General features: G+C 45.7%; 1 long non-coding RNA gene across 2 annotated transcripts in view; it reads left to right on the top strand.

Moving 5' to 3' along the window:
- Positions 1-590: 590 nt before the first annotated feature.
- The window catches only part of LOC147708964 (uncharacterized), a 64,969-nt gene continuing 46,519 nt past the window's right edge, over positions 591-19,040 (top strand). Inside the window, exons 1-3 of one of the 2 annotated variants that reach the window (XR_015296528.1) lie at positions 610-661; positions 1,644-1,765; positions 2,320-2,517. This is a non-coding gene — a long non-coding RNA (uncharacterized LOC147708964). Of the gene's footprint in view, positions 662-1,643; positions 1,766-2,319; positions 2,518-19,040 lie in introns of those variants that run through there. The other variant, XR_015296529.1, reaches the window with a different exon arrangement.

Genomic DNA, 19,040 nt, shown 5'->3' with positions numbered 1-19,040 from the left:
ATGTAACTTGGGATATGTTGGCGAAACCTCTAGAACAATGAAAATTCGCTTGACAGAACATAGGTCTGCCATTAAAACATGCAAACTAACAGCACCACTAGTAACACACTTTTCTGAATTTCGACATTCCCCATCACAAATCAGATGGCGTATTCTAGAAAAGATTCATACACCTAACAATAATGGCGGAGATAAAATAAGAAAAAAGAGAGAGGTGTATTGGATCTTTTCTCTGGGTACATTTACCCATGGTTTAAACAACGATCTACCATGGGAAAATGCGATCCTTTAACAAAGATGGAGAAGTTGGTCTTAATTTTTCTGTAACTTAAATAGTTTTACTTATGAGTTTAGGTTTTGAAAATAACTTCAGGAGTAATGTATATAACAATGTATACAAGAGAAACATGGTTGTGAAAAATGATTCACATCCATATAGCTCATAATGGCGAATAGTTCAGCTTATGTAATCAAAAAGCACTGTCTCAGTCTCTGAGCATATAAAAAGAGGGCTATACGCCCTTAAGGAACTAGGGATGTGAATCGACCAATAAACGGGCAGGTTATATAAACCAACCAAAATAATTGTTCTTATTCTTCTGCTGAGAACCGAGACGCTACCGCATGCATAGCCGGCCTGCTGCCTCTCTGCCAAACACAGGTGAGATAGAATTAGAAAATAAACGCGTGTTATGAGTCGGTAAATAATTTAAAATATAATTTAAACTAACAGGCGAATGTAAGTTCGTAAACCAAGGCAAACCGTAAAATTTTAATTGCAGCCCGTTTACGTATTCACGCGGTAATTCTCAGTGCTAGGGTTCCCGCACTAATAAAATGACCGTTGGTTTCTCTATTTCAGTACGTGGTAATCGTTAGTCGTAGAGTTTCCGCATTAACATAGTGGCCGATGTTTTTCTCTGTTTTATTAGATCCATCAATATTAGCATATGAGGTGACATCAAAAATATCGCGATACCGCGCTAAAAACTAACTTTATCTCTGTGAAAGATCCAAGAAGGGTAAGGCGCATGGAATTTATACCCTATAACTATCCATGTATTAAAAAAGGTAGTCAACTAATGGACCATTATTTATTTGAAGAAAGCTGTCGGCCTCTAAAATAGTTCAGCGTGTTACCGCGTTAAATACAACGGAGATAGAAACATGGTAACCAGACAACACATTGAAAGTTTGTCAACAGGTAAGCAGTGTATGATCTGCATACATGTAATATTTAATAGATAGGACACTTGGTTTAAATGCACTATTAGCAATATTAGCGAGATCATTCTCAAGTATTTTCCGTAATTCCACGGTACTGGAACGCCGTAGGAGTAGAGGTAGATCCTAAAGCGTCCCTGTGACACTGTGCAGTTATTTTAGAAACAATGAGTGATGTAATAATAACAACAAATACGTTACTTTATTCATCGAGAATGAAGATACAATATAAGATGTTTTTCTTAGAGTATCAATTGATTGAAGAACTTGTACTTCGGCTGTATAACAATACCAACAAGTAGAGATGTATCAAATACTTTAGAAGATCAGGCCTAATAGGTAATAGAACAGAAATGGACATACTTTCAAAAAAGCTCAGATATACCTAAAACAATTACAATCATACTATTTCATTACAGAGAACCATCTATCCACACGTATCTCAGCAGTGAAAATATATGGTTTAATTGATAGGAGATTTCCAAAGAAGTAGAAACTCCTTTGAGAATTAGAAACTCCCCTGAAAGATAAATGCAAACAGGTAAGCGTGAAACACTATTAGTAGTAGAAAATTGCCCTATTAAAAGACTCTCTAAACAGGTAATGGTGAACGTATATAACTAGGAAAGCATCCCCCTTTCTCTTTCTCTTCCCCATGAACTAGGGAAATCTTTTTCCTAACCATGCCTGTCTCTTTCTAACATCGTTTCCTTCTTCTGTTTTCAAACCAATTCGAACTGATTTATAGGAGACCTATGTATACCATCAAATCTGAATGTACCCAAGTAAGGGATTGAGAGGTGAATGTAAAAAGCATACCTGTGTCACCTAAAATATGAAAAACACAATGTATTGTGTTGATGCCTTTATGTATATATGCATATATATGCCTGTATCATGATTGATCTAATGTATATAGAAGTGGTTTTCTATCTTTGTTTATGTCTATACATGTAAATATTCGAATGTATTGTTAGGCGGTATCATCATACCTATATAAATGTTTTTCTGGTGCAAAAAACGAATTTTTAAAATGTAAACTGTTTTCTCACTAAAAGACATGATGGTAAAGTTGTTCTAAATATGTTTTTACAGCATCATGATGGTACAGTCCTGAGGAAGACACGGCTAGGTGTCGAAGCGCGTAGACAGGAAACCATCTATCATTTTTATTATATATTGTTTTTTGAATGAAGGAATGCATATGCTATAATGCTATACATTTTATCAAGTGTCAGTAATCACTTATCGATTTTTATCATCTAATATTTTACAAATGAAATTAAAATGTACTTTTTGTGTTAAAACAGTTGTCTATTATACTTTGTTGTGATTTGTGCTATTTTGTATGTGCCAGTAGATAGTGTGTTTTTTTGCCTGGGTGCTTTATTCACACACAGTAAGGGCATGTGGGATCCAAAACAAAGCATGAAAACTCCTTCAATCGTTCCTCTCGGACCGAGTTCAGATGGTGTATCCGGGTGATTACCAATCCAAACCATTTGTGCTGCCTTACAGAGTCCCACAGGGGTCCTCGCTTAGTCCTACGCTGTTTAACGTATACGTTTCCTCTTTGGCCCCACTAATTAGTGGTTTTGGATTTGATCTTACAACCTTTGCTGACGACACCCGGGCAGGAACCTGGGACTGAGTGGCGTTTTCAGGACTGCATGGAAGCAGTTGGCAAATGGATGGGGGACAACTGTCTAAAATTGAACTCTGATAAGACAAAGGTGATTTTATTTGGTAATGACCATAATTTTTGGACTCCTAATTGGTGGCTGCCATCGATGGGTTCCCTTCCTACACCTACGAAGAAGGCTAAGAACTTAGGCGTTATTGTGAACGGCAAACTCAACTTTGGAGACCAAATAAACGCAGTTTGATCTAAAACTGCATTTGTTATCAAAACAATAAGAAAAATATGCCTTTTTTTACCGTTAGGCAGGCAACAGACCGTGGTTACTGCTTTGGTTTTATCAAAGCTTGCCTATTGTAATGGCCTGTATTTAAACATTCAGGAACGCTTTATGAACAAGCTCCAGATGCTGCAGAATGCTGCAGCTAGGCTCCTCACTGGTACGCCAAGGTTTGCCTCAATTTCTGGAGGTGTAAAAAACGTAATTGGCTTACCGTGAGAAATAGAGTTTGTTTCAAGGCATTGTGTACGGTCTATAATGCTCTACATGGTACTGGACCGGAATTTCTAAGAAAACAATTCACATGGTATGCACTAACAATGAATCTTCGCTCTTTGGGGTCCAAGTTGTCTACCATGCCAGCAATCAAAAAGGCAACTTGGGGAGGCAAAAGCTTCGTACTTGGGGCAGCGGAGGCTTGGAATGACCTTCCTGTTTATCTCAGACAGTCTACTGATTTAACAACTTTCAGGAAAAGCCTGAAAACATGGCTGTTTGACAAATAGTTTGGTTTGAACTATCACACACTCTCTTTTGCCTTACGCCTTCTGTTGGGATCTGGGTATTGGAAAGGTAACTAGCGCCAGGACACCTCCGGGTAATTCTGCGCTATATAAGTTATCATAACATAACATACCATGTACCTCATGGTAACAGTCCAGCCCAAACTGCCATGCCAAGTACCCGATGGACCAGAAACAAGCATCCTAGTACCGGTTTCGGGGTTTCACCCCTCATCAGCCAGGATAGCTTGAATCCAGTGGCACAGTGAAGCCAGGACTCACGGCTGGGCATACCCGGTGCGCTTAGGGCAACAAAGCAAAAGACACACAATTGATAGACGGAATGCAGAACAAATCAAAACACTCCCCCCCAGTCAAGAGATCTGTGTTGAATCCATCATTCTTTTGGTCATCGTGCACCCCAGCTTAGACATGGCCATATGCAAATCAGTCTTGACCCTGTGCCTCATGGGAACAGTCCAGCCTGAACTGCCAAGCCAAGTCCTCCCAGGACAGGAAAAAAGCATCCTAGGACCGGTTTCAGGGTTTCACACCTCATTAGCCAGGATAGCTCAGATCCCATGGCACAGTAAGCCCAGGACTCACGTCTGGGCATACCCGGTGCACTTAGGGCAAGAAAGCAAAAGACACACAATTGATGGACGGAATCCAGAACAAATCAAAACATCCCCCCCAGTCAAGAGATCTGGGTTGAATCCATCATTCTTTTGGTCACCGTGCACCCCAGCTTATACACGGCCATATGCAAATCAGTCTTGACCCTGTGCCTCATGGGAACAGTCCAACCTTAACTGCCAAGCCAAGTCCTCCCAGGACAGGAAAAAAGCATCCTAGGACCGGTTTCACACCTCATCAGCCCGGATAGCTCGAATCTCGTCAACTGTTCTTTTTGCATTTGTGAACCCAAGTGGGACGGTATGCCCAGACGTGGGTCCTGTGCTCTCAATACCACTGGAGTCAAGCTATTCTGGCTGATGAAGGGTTAAACCCCCAAAACTGGTCCTGGAATGCTTGTTTCCAGTCCAGGAAGGATCAGGCCTGCCAGTTCCGGCTGAACTGTTCCCATTGGGTGCAGGGTCAAGACTGAGTTGCATATGGCTGGGTCCAAACTGAAATGGCATGGTGAGCAAAACAACTATGAATTTAGGCTCAGATCTCTGTACTAGGGTGAATTCATGACATTGTTCTGCATTCTGTCCATTAATAGTACTTTTTGCATTTGTCACCCCAAGTGGGACGGGTATGCTCAGTCATGGATTCAAAGCTCTCCATGCCACTGGTGTCAAGCTATCCTGGCTGATGAGGGGTGAAACCCCAAAACCAGTCCTAGGATACTTGTTTCCAGTCCATGGAGGAACTGGCTTAGCAATTCGGGCTAGACTATTCCCATTTGGGGCAGGGTCTAAACTGATCTGCAAATGGCTTGTTCCAAACTTATAATGGCATGGTGAGTAAAGAAACAATGGATTTAGGACTAGATCCGTGATCTGGAGTGAATGTATGACATTGTTCTGTCTTCTGTCCATCAATTGTTCTCTTTGCATTTGTCACCTCTAGTGGGACGGTTCTGCCCAGACATGGGTCCCGTGCTCTCCATGCCACTGGATTCAAGCTATCCTGGCTGATGAGTGGTAAAACCCCGAAACCGGTCCTAGGATGCTTGTTGACAGTCCAGGGAGGACCTGGCCTGGCAGTTGAAGCTGGACTATTCCCATTGGGTGCATGGTCAAGACTCATTTGCATATGGCTGGGTCCAAACTGGAATGGCATGGTGAGCAAATAAAACAATGGATTTAGGCTCAGATCTCTGTACTGGGGTAAATGCATGATATTGTACTGCATTATTTCCATCAATAGTACTTTCTGCACACTGGAGTCAAGCGACCCTGGCTGATGAGGGGTGAAACCCCGTAACCAGTCCTAGGATGCTTGTCTCCAGTCCAGGGAGGACCTTGCCTGGCAGTTTGGGCTGGACTGTTCCCATTTGGCGCAGGGTCAAAACTGACTTGCATATGGATGGGTCCGAACTGGAATGGCATGGTGAGCAAAAAAAAAATGGATTTAGGCCCAGATCTCTGTATTGGAGTGAATGTATGACATTGTTCAGCATTCTGTCCATCAATTGTTCTTTTTGCATTTGGCACCCCGAGTGGGACGGGTATGCCCAGAGTCACTGGAGTCGAGTTATCCTGCTGATGAGGTGTGAAACTCTGATTAGGTCCTAGGATGCTTGATTCCAGTAGGCCTGGGCAGTGAACCTTGCTCCGTTCATGGAGTTTGCGGAGTTTTCTGCACTCCGCAGACCTTGCGGAGTGCAGAAAACTCCGCTTTGCGATGTGCAGCTGAGTTTTTTCTCCGCTCAAGATCATGAACAGTAAACTTTCGATTGCGAAGGGTAAGTTTGCAAGCTGCTGTCGGGTAGAATTTCTACCCGAGCGGCAAGAATACCAGCACAGACTGCAGTTCGCACTGCACTCCGCCACTCGCGAACTTCGCCGAGTTGTTTTGTGACTTTGCGGAGTTCCGCGTAGCAGAACTCTGCGAACTACACCCAGCCTAGTTTCCAGTCCAGGGAGGACCTGGCCCAGCAGTTCGGGCTGGACTGGCGCCATTGGGCACTGGGTCAAGACTAAGGCTGCGCGGTGAACTACGCTAAGCTCACGGAGTATGCAGAGATTTATGAACTCTGCATTATGCGGAGCTTGCAGTGTTCTAAAAAACTCTGCCTCATGCAGCGGAACAGATAATGTTTCCTCTCTCAGGTTCGGCAATGTCAATTTGACGAGCGCAAGCGGAGAAAATTCACATCCCTTTGAAATTTTTCCTCTTTTGCGATCGTCAACCTCATGTTGGCGAGCATGAGTGTGGAAAATCAACCTCCCAGCAAGATTTCTCATTGCAGGCTGTCAGATTTCTCATTGCATGTGTTCGCATATGCTCGTGATCGCTTGCATTGAGAAACTGTCAGTTCGCGTTGAGAAAGCTGCCACTCGACTAAACATCTACTCGAGCAGCAGAAAGGAAGCAGCGCCCGCTTGCCGTTTGCGATGATTGCACAGTGCAGACAAGCACCTGGCACTGAAAATCTCTGTGAACTGTATTTATCCAACGTACCCTGCCGCTTGTGGAGCTCCACGTAGCACAGCAGTTTTTTTTTCACTGCATGGAGTTCCGCATAGCAGAACTCCGCAAACTCCACCCAGGCTTAGTCAAGACTGATTTGCATATGGCTGGGTCCACACTGGAATGCCATGGTGAGCAAAAAAACAATGGATTTAGACCCAGATCTCTTGACTGTGGTGAATATATGACATTGAAGCGTAGACCTATTGACACAATCAAATGCAGAAGTTAGATCCATAAAGGCTATATGCAAGCAGCCACTTTTGACTATAGTATATTTTCCAATGACCAGATGCAGATTAATGCATTGGTCCAGAGTCCCTCTGCCTTGCCTGAAGCCATATTGCAAATCTGAGATAACGTTAAAATGAACTAACCATAAGGTTAAGCGGTCCAGTACCACCTTTCTAATGATTTTAGCATGTGAATCCAGTGAAGAAATTAGGCGGTAGCATACTGGCTCAACCAATGGGCAAGATTATGGTTGTGGACCATGAGGAGGTAAAGGCACACGAGGCGGTCGCATTAAAGACCGGTGTCAGAATCTTTGCTCTGGTTACAGGGATGGCTTTATAAAATTTGGATGGCACCCCATCCAGGCAAGGCGCTTTTCTCCCAGCTGTGGCCACAATAGCTTTATAGACCTCATCCACATTAAAAGACAATGGTAAAGTATCAGTTCCGGGCTCCCACAAAGTGTGCTCTCCAGAGTCAACACCCTATACATCCCTTCAAAGTGTTGGACCAATTTATCAGCAGGGATAGTGCAGTCCACTCTGGAGTTTGTCAAGTCAGAAAGGACTGCTAACCATGTCCCAAAACTTGGAGCTGTCGGCCAGTACACTGGCCTGATGCAGCGCTTTCAACACCTGCTCCCTAATAACCTTTTTTCTTTGTTGAGTGTCAAATGTGTATGCTTTCCTGCATGCCTTACCCCTTTCCTTAACCCTGGGTTTCTGCTTCAGAGCAATAATAGGATTTTTGTGTGATCTAGAACATTCACTATCAAACCACTTTTTCCCCTCTGTGCCTCCAACTCTGCCTTGAACCGTTAAGTTGTCCACAGTCTGCCTGGTTAGATTACTGTAAGCTTCTAGTACCAGAGTATCCTGTGACCTGCTATCAAGACAGAGTGCAATATCTCTCTGCACCTTCTGCATACAGCTTGTCTAAAAAGGCCTCTGGTAGCACATTCTCCCACCTAATTCTGCATGCTTTGTCTCTTGGTTTAATTTTACTGTTCAAAACACTCTTACCCGCCTCCCCAGTGTAAGCCTGAGCCCACACCAAATCAATCAATCAATCAATCAGAACATTTGTAGAGCGCGCTACTCGCCTGTGAGGGTCTCAAGGCGCTGAAGGGAGGAGGGGTGTTGCTACTGCTTGAATAGCCAGGTCTTGGGGTGTTTCCTGAAGGTGAGATGGTCCTGGGTCAGTCGTAGGTGGGCGGGGAGGGAGTTCCACGTCTTGGCAGCTACGGAAGAGAACGATCTTCCTCCAGTGGTGGGACGGTGGCAAGGGCGAGTCTAGCGGAGCGGAGCTGGCGGGTTGGAGTGTAGAACGTGAGGCGATTGTTGAGGTATTCGGGGCCCATGTCGTGGATCGCTTTGTGTGCGTGGGTGAGGAGTCTGAACGTGATCCTTTTGCTGACGGGGAGCCAGTGCAGGTCTCTCAGGTGGGCATATATGTGGCTGTGGCGAGGGATGTCGAGGCTGAGTCATGCGGATGCGTTCTGTATGCGCTGGAGTCTTTTCTGAAGTTTGGCTGTGGTTCCTGCATATAGGGCATTTCGATAGTCCAGTCGGCTGGTGATGAGGGCATGGGTGACCGTCTTTCTGGTCTCGGTGGGGATCCACCTGAAGATACTTCAGAGCATGCGCAGGGTGTTGATGCATGAGGATGAGATGGAGTTGACTTGCTTGGTCATCGTGAGAGAGGAGTCCAGGATGAATCCCAGGTTGCGTGCGTGGTCCGTGGGTGTCGGTGCAGTGCCCAACGCTGTTGGCCACAAGGAGTCGTCCCAGGCGGATGGGGATGGTCCAAGGATGAGGACCTCCGTCTTGTCTGAAGTCAGTTTCAGACGGCTGAGCTTTATCCATTCCACGACGTTTTTCATTCCTTCCTGGAGGTTGATTTTGGAGGTGGCTGGGTCTTTGATGAGGGAGATCATCATCAGCCTACGTCGACGTAGGAGATGATGTTGAGGTTGTGTTTGCGTGCGATGGTGGCGAGGGGGCTCATGTAGATATTGAAGCGGGTTGGGCTGAGCGACGATCCTTGGGGTACACCACAGATGATCTCGGTGGCCGCGAAGCGGAAGGGAGGGCGGCGGTCTCTCTGGGTTCTGTCGGAGAGGAAAGAGATGATCCAATCCACGGTTTTTCCTTGGATCCCAGCGTTGTGGAGGCTGGTTATTAGGGTGCGATGGCAGACAGTATCAAAGGTGGTTGAGAGATCTAGCAGGATGAGGGAGGTTGTTTCCCCGTTGTCAAGCAGGGTCCTGATGTCGTCGGTGGCTGCAATGAGGGCAGTCTTGGTGCTGTGGTTGGCGTGAAATCCGGACTGGGATGGGTCGAGGGATTCATTTGCCTCGAGGAATGCAGTCAGCTGTTTATTGACAGTTTTCTTGATGACTTTAGCAGGGAAGGGAAGAAGGGAGATGGGGCGGAAGTTCTTGAGGTCTTTAGGGTCCGCTGTGGGTTTCTTCAGTAGGGCGTTGATCTTTGCATGCTTACAGCTCTCTGGGAAGGTGGCGGACGTGAAGGAGTTGTTTATGATGTTCCGGAGGTGGGGTGTGATGATGGTGTTGGCTTTGTTGAAGATGTGGTGTGGGTACAGGTTCGGAGGCAGGTGAATTTGCAGGCTTGGCAGGTGAAGGGTCCGTGGGTGCGCTTCGGGGTGGCTCGGTAGCAGGCGAGCGGTCGGCTGGTGTTGAGTGCGTGCAGGGCGGCGGTGTCATATCTCAGTCGGGTATCTTGGCTTCGGCGGGGGCAAGGGGTTCTGATGCTGGGCACCGTCCAGGCGCGGACGGGCTTGCCTTTGGTCCGCCTTCGGCACGCCAGTGGCGCGCCCGCTGAGCGGCCGCTGTTAGGCCTCCATATCAGGGGCTGTGGGAGGGAGGAGCAGCTGGGAGGTGGGAGCGGGGCGGCGGATGGGGAACCGCAGGGGACGCAGCGGCAGGAAGTGCTAGGGGGGAGCGGGTGGGAGGGTGACACAGAAGGCAAGAATGGGGTAGGGGGAGAGAAGGGTCACAAGTGGGCACAATAACAATATGAAGTACAGAAATGCAGATAAAGATACAGGCAGGCAGATAAAGATACAGGCAGAACAAGCAAATCAAACCCAAGCAAAACCAAGTAAAAACAGACCGCGGAGATGGAGGTAGCGGTCAGGGCACAGCGGGAAGCAACAGTGGGGCAACGGCACAGGAGGACCGTGTGGTGGCTGAGGGGGGCGACCTACCTGGTGGCAGGGTCAAGGGTCGTTAATATTAAAGGATTATGATCACTAAAGCTGCTCCAAATCGTTTTTAGATTGTGTGCTGCGGGGACCATAGGAGCGGATAACATAATAAAATCAATATTAGAGGTGCAACCCCTTCCTGTGAACGTTGGAACAGGATTTACTTCACTTGACTCTTTAAGACAGTGCAGATTGTTAGCTAGGAGTAGACCCTCTTGGTCCATATGTTCAAAATCGACAGTCGAAGATAATGCATTCCGAGGGTCTTTTGCTAGGGTGCAGTTGAGCTGACAGAGATGTACATTCATATAACCTAGAACTATAATTTCGTAAAATCGGCGTCCCATCTGCCCATAGTGATCAAGAAACCCTTCCAGTGAGCCGATGTGTTCAGTTTCTACAGAAAGAGTTATAGAAATTTACCACCAACTGAAGGGAACGATTGGTAAATGTTAGCTTTACAGCTAGTAGATGAGGAGTGTCACACCACCACTTTGCTCAGGCTTGGGAGCACCCGTGCAGTGGTGTTTTTTGTGGTGTTTTGTTTTTGCAGTCTGGAGCACTCACAGTCTTCTTTGGTGTGCCTGCTGGATGCAGTAAAGCAGCTCTGCTGCTCCACAAGAGTTCTTGAGTCTCTATTGAATAGAAGCAGTGCTTCCAGGTTTTGGAAGCACAGCAGCTGCAGGACGAGATGTCTGTGGTGCAGTTTCGACTGGGAACAGCAGACGGACCAAGTTGGTTACTCTACTTAAGCCTTCCGCTTGTACGTCTCTTCAGTGTTCTTCTTCTTTGGCCCACTTCAGCTCAGGCTAGGCGGCTAGGCTGCAGTGATGCTTTTCAGTGTCAAGTTTTTTGCGATCTTGGAGACTCACAGCTCAGATGCAGGTGAACAGCTCAGCTGTTCAACTGGAGTTCCTGTGTCTTTGGAGAAATGCTAGAAGTCCTCACAGACTTTGGAGTCTCAGCAGCCTGCAGGGTGTGGGGACTCTGGTTCAATTGTCAAGAATAGGTGAACAGGTCGGCAGGGTTGGTGCAAAGTCAGTTGCTTCTTCGGCAGTTCTTGCATTCACTGCTCTTTAGCCCTTCTTCTTCCGTTGGTCAGCAGGATCTGATTGCCTGGTGTAGGAAAGTGGGTTTCTGTTGCAGTAACCTCCCCACTTTTTGCCAGACTAGTGATGCACTTTTTCTTGGTGTGCCCTGGGTCCCTGCCAATCAGGTTCCCCGGGCCTGTGTTCTTTCCTCAAAACTAACCCAATTGGCATCTCTGGCCACAGGTTAGCCCCTGGTAAATGGTACCACAGGTACCCGGGCAACTTTGACCAGGGAAGACCTCTCAGGGCTGCAGCACTTATTGTGCCACCCTTAGAGGCCCTGTACCTTTACACACACACACATACTGCCTTTGCAGGTTGTGTGTTTTGGTGCAGAACAAAGTAAAGAGTCAACATGGCACACATCCCTGTGTGCCATGCCTACAACCCACTGCCCTGGCATAGATCAGTCACTCCTATAGCTGGGTGCCATATGCCAGTGGTGAGGGTGCAGGTGCATGAACCCTGTACCCCTACAGTGTCCATCCTTGGACATTGTAAGTGCAGTGCTACCATTAAGAGTATATGGTACTGGGAGCTTGGCATTAGGAATTCCACAGCACCATAATGGCTACACTGAAAACTGAGAAGTTTGGTATTAAACTTCTCAGCACATTAAACCCACACTGATGCCAGTGTGGGATTTAATGAAAAATGCAGACAGAGGGCATCTCAGAGATGCCCCCAAAAACTAACCCACCACTAGTGTCCAGGCTGATAGCTGCTTGCAGCTGCCATGACCAGATATGTTTCTGGGCCCCTGGGTCGAGAGCCTGCTCCTCTCTGGGGCCTGAAACAAAGCACATCCTGGGACAAGGTGCCAAGTCTCCCCCCCAGGATGGGCAGGGTTCATGAAGGGGAAGTTTCAAAGGCATGCCGACTTTGTGAGCCACCCCAGACCATTTGCTGCTTTTAGCAACTGGTCCCCACTGGTTCTACCCCCCACCTTGGGCAGATGAGATGGCAGAAAAAACAAGTGAGGGAAAAAGGTATCCCCAACTCTGACAACTCCACCCCTCAGGTGGGGGAGGTGAGGTGAAGCACAACTCTGAGTCCCGGCATCATGAGGATGGGGGACTCAATCAACCAGGAACAGGCTCCTTCCCCTGCCACTTGAGGGTGTCACGATAGGGGGTGTACCCACCCCAGGGAAGAGACCCATTGGTCCCTGCCCTTTACCTATCTGTAATGCCCAAAAATCTAGTATTTATGGGGCAACCTGAACCTTGCTTCCTCAAATCCAGCCTGACAACATGAAGAAAAGAAGAGAAGGACCCAATAGCCATGCCGCCAGCTAACACGAGGAAGACGCCCACTGACTTGGCCCCAGCCCTACTGGCCTGTCTCCCCTCAAAGCTGCTCCTGGGAAATCCCGGTATGTCCTGCAGCCAGCAACCTCAGAAACCCCGGAGGACCTGCCTACCTTCAATTCCAAAGACTGCTTCTCCCGTGAACACCGGATTTGTTCAACTGCAACCTCTGGCATCAGCTGGAAATCTGCGAATCCAGCGCACTCTGCACCCGCCGAACCCGACCCGAGCTTGATTGGAAAAATACCATGAGGAGGACACCCCAGTGATCCTGACCCGAGATCCAGTGACCCCTGACCTGCCTTAAGCCTCCAGCCAACGCCTGCAGCCTAAATCCCGAAGGCCCCCCTAACCGCAGCCAGGAGCTGGTAAGAAGATCCGACCTCAAAAGGCACTCCTGCACCCGATGCCTCACAGCCTTGTGTGCCCAAACCGACGGTGTCTAACCAACCCTTAACTTCCCACCTTACCTCTCCAAGTGGTGGTCGCACCCATAAGTCCTTTGTCTCCCTGCCTGCAGTGATTTTGCAAACCTGAGGTTCTCCATAGAAAACAACAGGGCACCCGACGTCGAACCAGCACTCTGCACCCGGCCACCCCAGTGCCGCTGAGGGTACACTTTTTGTGCTACTTTGTTTCCCCATTTGCCCTGACCTTAACTCTAGAAGCTTTTCTCCCACAACCCAGTGGCCTGCTTGCCAGCAGCCACCAAGTGGAGGCCACCTGTCCCCCTTTGGATAACATTGGGCCTCAACACTCTGCACCCAGCCACCCTAGTGCCGCTGAGGGTGCAATACCAGTGCATCAATGACCCTGGAGGACCCCTGAATCTAACTCCAGAACCTTACTTCCCGCAGTCGATTACTTACCTGTGAACTGATAACCTGTTTTTCCTCCATCGGATAACATTGACAATTTTCTTCCACATAAAGGTTTGGGGTTTTGAAATCTAAAAATATTCTTTAAAAACCACACTAATGACCAAAACGTATTTACTTAACTGTTTGTAGGAAATGTGCCAGTGCTGAATCTAGATATCCAGCACTGAGTTAGAAAAGTAGCGTCAAAAGTAACTTACCTGTAATTTACTGAAAAAGCCTATTCATTTCAATGTACTGTCAATTCAAAAAGTCTTTATTTTGATACTTAATCATGAAAGACATTTGCATTTGAAACAATAATAACATAACATTCCATTCTCATTGTAATAGAAAAATACCTTATATAATAAGTCCATAAATACTCGATCATAAAATACAATAAATTAGTCTAAAACACAATAAAAGTACCAAAATCCTAGGCCATAATACTATAAGAACTAGAATTTGCTTTAAGACCAGATTAAGAATACAATTTCTTTTTAGAGGCCTAGTATATCTACTGACAATTATAACTTACTCAGCCTATGAGCAAGGGACATCCACATTCCATGTAAAAATTTGGCAACCGCAATTAAAGTTGATTCCTTACTATCTGTTTTTAATATACTTAATGCTTCAGTGCCAGAATTGATCCCCATCATACAGATGGGCTTCAACCATGTGCGCCTCAATTTTTTATAAACCGGACAAACAAGTAGGATGTGAGCTATTGATTCTGACTGAGACGGGCAAAATGGGCATTCCTTATAGGTACCTGAACCTCATTTACCAGTGAATGAATTAATGGGGAGGGTCCCCACCTTAAATTGGTGGTACCATTTCCTGTCGCTGGGTACCGTAATAAGATCCCAATACCCTTCATAGGCAGAAGAGTTTTTGGTCTCCAAGAAGTCTCTTGACAAAGAGGGCCTAGTTAAAAGTGTGAAACGTTTCATGGTGACCATATTCCAATACAGCTCCTTCTGATCCTTTCGAGATGGGAACACATTATCAGCAGAATTTTGCCACAAAGCGTTAAGGCTCATATCGTTATAAATGGCCCTTACCTGTCTTAACCATGATATTTTACACGCACTGTCGGCATCCCTGATCTCAAGTAGAGCTTCTGCGTACTGGACAAGCTCAGGAGTGACCCAGAGCCTTCTCCAGTAGGCCACAGGTCTATAGCGTGCCACATCCTCTAGAAACTGGCATCCCAAATCATACTAGAGGGGTAATAATGGAGTAGATTGAGGAAGACCAATTATACCCCTCATAAATGTATTTTGGGATATTGTTAGTGCCGCTAAATTACTAAAGCCCCATAATTCGGCCCCATACAGGATTGAAGCTGTGATTTTTGAGTTATAAATTTTTAACACTGGGGGAATCTGCTTGGTGTGGGAAAGGTGCTGTTCTTTCAACAAGGCACCAGATAGTTGTGCGTGTTTAAGTACCAGCTGGTCTATATGCGATTCCAATTTAATTTACAACCCAGCGTAATATCCAGGTATGTAAAAACTTGAGTCTGCTCAAGTATGGCATCGTTCATGGTGACTCTCCCTCTTACTGTCTTTTGTTTAAGTAGCACCATGAATTTGGTCTTATCCACATTGATTTTAAAACCATAATCCCGGCAGAACACTTCAAATCGCTCGATCGCCATTTGCAGACCTTGTTGCATTTTGGAAATTAACAGAGTATCATCTGCAAACATTAACAGAGGGATCTTCGTTCCATCAAGAATAGGGGCATCAGTAGGATGATCTAAAAAGTACTGGGTCACCTTATTAATATAAAGGGAGAATAATGTTGGTGCCAGTACACACCCCTGCCGGACCCCTCTGGCGATTGGAAATCTGTCTGTCACTTGCCCTTGCAGACCCAAGTGAACTTGTGCAAAGTTTGCATCATGAAGTTTGATTAGAAACGCCAGCAAGTCCAAAGGCATACCCTAATCCGCAAGGACACTCCACAGCTTAGCACGTGGAACTAAGTCAAAAGCTGACTTGAGATCTACGAATGCGGCATATATTCTACCACCTTTAAGGATCACCACGTGCCAGTAAATTAAAAAAAATCTTAAAATCTGGTCTATTGTGCTCTGGTGTGAGCGGAACCCAGCCTGTAAAGGTGAGAGGATGTCAAACTCATCGATCCAGCCCTGGATTCTGCTCAACACAAGCCTAGCTGTCACCTTCTGGATACAATCAATTAAACTAATAGGCCTGTAATTACCAGCATCTGAGCGATCCCCCTTTTTAAAAATCGGTATGATCTCCACACCCAATGATGATCCAGGGATGGGAGAACCACTTGCGATGGCATTCAATAAAATCTGTATATGGGTTACCCACAGAGCCTTATTATACAAAAACAGGTCAGCCGGAAAGCAATCAAGCTTGGGTGCTCTGCCCCTAGGTACAGTACTGAGTGCAGTATCAACTTCCTGCTTAGTGAAGTGCAAGGGGGGTTACAAACATAGCTAATTGGGGAACCATTAAATAATTCACATTCTCGAGCATCATTGGTGAACTGTATCTTAAAGTGTGAGACCCAAAGTTCAGGAGCTACTTGGTTGGTTGGCGGTTGGCTGAGCTTTCCCTTGCCCCACTTAACCAAGTGCCAAAATGCAACCATGTTCCTGTATTTGCTAGCACAATACAACTCTTTCCAATATTGCTCGTCCTATTCCCTTTTTGCCTTGTGTTGCACTGATTTGTACTCCACCCTCGCACTTTGAATCCTGTCCCTGTTTTTAGATCTTATTGCCATTTCTAGTGATCTGTACGCCACCCTACATGATTTCCCATACCATGATTCAACAAATGGTTTGGCATCATTTTTGGTTTATTGGATACTATTTATAAAAAAACTTCTGCTTAATAAAAAAATCAGTATAAATGGAGGAAACAATGGACTTATTTTCTTGTCATATATGACAGTTTTGAATATCTATGGTTTCCTTTTCCACCAGTTGGTTAATAGCCTCTAACTGATCCTCTTAATTTAGTACATTCGACAATTTTACTCTCCTGGTATGAATACTTAAATGTAATTCTACACCTGCAGGAGAATCTACTGCAATGTTACTTCCTGCTAGGTGAAACGAAAGTACCATTGGGTTATGATCACTTTCCACCCTTTCCAAAACGTTCATATCTATTAGGAAAGGTGAATATACCTTGTTGAGGAGTATATAGTCTACACGACTACATCGCAACCCACAATTATAAGTGGGGGAGTCATGCTTGTCTGATTTCGCCCTCCAATTAACTGCCCATAATCTATTCTCCAAACAAAGGGCTTTTAGCTGTAGAGCGTCTTCCGACCATTTCTAATTAGGCTTCAATGTTAATTGTGGGATGTCCCATTGCAAGTCCTCCTCATGGCCTAAGTCTATATGGTTGATATCAAGTGGTTCGAAGGAACAGTTAAAGTACCCGGCAACTATTATATTTCCCCCTCCTTTATACTGTTTGATATAGGAATCTAAAAGACCGAGTATATAGCTGAGGGTTTCCCTCTAGGAAGCCTTCTAGCATAAACATTAAAAAGTATAAGGTCCTCGGCATCAGGGACCTTTATCTTAATTAATAAAATATCGTCAGTATCAGTGTCCAACTGCTGTACTTTATACCTACCATTCTGTCTCACCCAGATAGTTAATCCCCCCTTCGGTCTTCCCCTTTGGCCAGCAATAGCGGGTTTATAAAAATGTAAATAACCTAGTCTGTACTCAGGGTCCACTGACCATGTTTCTTGGAAAAACAAAATTTCATTGGTTTCAATCAGGGATAAGCAATCTGAGGACAATTTATTCTTCAGTCCTGCAATATTCCAAGAGGTCAGGACAGAGTTTGGTAGCCCTATGCTGGGGTTTTCACACGTGTGTACCCTGTTATCCTTAGGTACTACACTTGTATCAATTACATCAGGCAGTGGGCTCATTTCTTCATAAGGAATCTTAGTGGAACTATCGTCTGGCTCCAAAGTATTTGTTCTAATGTTTAGCCTATCTGATGTAGTATTTATTACAATGGCGGGACCCCCTAGGTTCTTACAATTTTGTTTGAGACCACACTTCCCCTTGTCACTTTTAACTGAATCAGCAGAGGTAGGATGTTTAGGTATGGGACCCAGTCAATCAATTTCCTCCAAGGAGCTTAACGCCTCGTATCTGTTATAGGTAGGAATTGCACAGTTAGTGGGGCATAGCAAGTGTGCCGGTTTCCTATATGTAGCCCTTCTGTGATTTGAGTTTAATTGGTAAAAATACCCCAGTGGAAGGACGTTAATGGCATTATTACATATTGCTGAAGAAGCTGTCCAATCTAGGATGCACCGTACCATCCTCAGTGACCTGAAGCTCAAAACCACACTGTCCCCAGCCAATCCTTTTTCCAATTTACCAACCTAAGCTACCCTTCTAACTATCATAAATTCATCAAACAGATGGTTTTCAAGCCCAGTTCTTAAATTCAGGATGTGGAGAGCCTCGTTCTTAAGTGAGGACCAATGTTTCTCCTCACCTAATTTCAGTCTCGGACATTAGCCAATACTATAGTATGGGGTTGTCCTCAGGCGGAAGATCGAGAAAAACATTCATCAGCTTGTCCCCTCCCTCTCTCTGTAGTCTCACTACTGGACTTTTCGGCCTTTCCTTACTTATTTTTGGGCCAAATGTAGAAGGAACAGAAGAATTTGGAGGGCTTGCTATGGGGGGGTGGGAGGGGTATGGAGGAGTCATTACTTGTCATGGTAGCCCAGAGGTGTTTTCCACCTTACTGGGCCCCATCGCCTCAGGGTAACTGCTCTCAGATTCAATAGATGGAGCTTTATAAATGTGGTCCTCTATTTTAGTTAATCTCTGATCTATTGCAGCTAATCTAAGCATAAGAGGGTCAATTAGGGCTACCAATTTAGCTTCCATCCGTATAAGAAAAGCATCTTGAGCCCCTCCCTTCCCAATGACTGCGCTCTTATTCTTAGCCTGCTTTGATACCTGAAGGCTGGCTTTGGGGGCACTACGCGCTTTCCTTTTCTTTGCTTGGACATAGGTTTGGGGGGCTGCTGCTAACTTTTGCTGCCTGGTGACCACATTAATAGTAGTAACTGAGGGTGAGGGAGATGAACTTTCCCCTATGCAAAGATGTGAAGAGCCTAACTGTGGGCTGCATGTTGTCAGTAATAAGGGTTGAGAACATGAAACTGGGGCAGCAGTTGGTTCTAGTAAGGGAATTTGCCCTACAGAGGAACATAAGGGCTCCAGTGAAAGCCTCCTTTGCGTTAACTGGATCTCGTAGATAAGCACGGTTTCCGCTAGACTAATGAAGGCATCCAAGGTCCCAACCCCTCCTGCCCCTTCCCCCCCCTTTACGTGTGGACTTACTCATACCCAACTATATGACTGCAAACAAATAGCAAGAATAAGGATCAACTTGTTATAGAAATACAATCATTAAAACAGGTTAATATGCCCTCCCCTCAGTTCAGGTCCAATAACCCAGCGTAAGCAGTGTCCCAG

Source organism: Lissotriton vulgaris, chromosome 6 (genome assembly GCF_964263255.1).
Source record: "Lissotriton vulgaris chromosome 6, aLisVul1.2, whole genome shotgun sequence".
NCBI lineage: Eukaryota > Metazoa > Chordata > Amphibia > Caudata > Salamandridae > Lissotriton > Lissotriton vulgaris.
The sequence above is the reverse complement of the archived record's forward strand: the minus strand, read 5'-3'. Positions and strand labels throughout refer to the sequence as shown.